Here is a 1,355-nt window from a genome sequence, read left to right as displayed (position 1 = left end):
TTTTGGTCCGAACCTCGGGTTTTGACCAAGCAGACCCGGGGTCAATTTTTTGACTTTTTGGAGGAAATTTTGGAAAATTTAATTTATGCAATATATTTGATTCCTTTAGCAATATTTGATATTATTTAGTCATTTTTGAATAGATACGAGTTGTTTGGAGGTGAATTTCAAAAGAAAAGCTGTGATTGAGAATTAAGTGGCCTTCGGAGCGAAGTAAGTGTTGTGTCTAACCCTGACTTGAGGGAATTAGGAACCTTAGATTATTTGCTAAGTGAAATTCATGTGAGCGGCGTATATATGAGGTGACAAGTACTTATGCGCTGCCAATTTACCTGTTTTTCCATGTTTCTTCCGTTTTCTTATATTGTCTCTTCATATGCCTAATTGCTACATGTTTATACTAGTGTTGTTAAATTGATCGTCATTATCATGTTTACGTATTTTCTGTTGGTAATCGAGTATTTATTTAAAAGTTGAGATTTATATTGTGGAATCAAATGTTGAAGTAAGGTTTGTACTTGTTATTCTATCTCCCTGTTGTTCTTTATGCATTGCATTATGGTAAGGGAGAGTGTTAATGCACGAAGGGTGATGTCGTGCCATGGTATGAGAGTTAATGCATGAAGGGTGATGTCGTGCCATATTGTGAGGGTGTAATGCACGAAGGGTGATGCCGTGCCATATTGTGATTGTAAAAGCACGAAGGGTGATGCCGTGCCATATTATGAGTGTAAAAGCATGAAGGGTGATGTCGTGCCATGATATGAGAGTTAATGCACGAAGGGTGATGCCGTGCCGTTTCTATTAATTTTATGGTGAGGTTGAGAGTAAAAGCACGAAGGGTGATGCCGTGCATTTTTTCTTACTGTATCCACTATTCCTGTTGATTCATGGTATAGTGACTGCTCCGGTGATCATTCTGTTGTACTTTTTTATCTTATATTTCCCTCAGTATGTTCCCCTCTCGACATTTCCTGTTTAGTTCTTTGTATATACACTGTTATTTGGCTCCGGGCACTCAGCCTATTTCCATTCCGCCATATCGCATGGCCCCACCAGAGTTGAAAGAATTGTAGGAGCAGTTGCAAGATTTGCTTGATAAGGGTTTCATTATACCTAGTTTCTCGCCTTAGGGTGCACCCGTGTTGTTTGTGAAGAAGAAAGATGGATCGATGAGGATGTGTATAGATTATCGGCAGTTGAACAAAGTCACTGTCAAGAACAAGTATCCATTGCCGAGAATTGATGATTTATTTGATCAGCTTCAGGGTGCAAGGTATTTTCAAAGATTGATTTTAGATCTGGATACCATCAGTTGAGGATTAGGGCATCCGATGTTCCTAAGACAACTTTTT

This window comes from Nicotiana tabacum, chromosome 19, assembly GCF_000715075.1.
Source record: "Nicotiana tabacum cultivar K326 chromosome 19, ASM71507v2, whole genome shotgun sequence".
NCBI classification, from domain to species: Eukaryota; Viridiplantae; Streptophyta; class Magnoliopsida; order Solanales; family Solanaceae; genus Nicotiana; species Nicotiana tabacum.
This window is presented reverse-complemented; position numbering follows the sequence as displayed.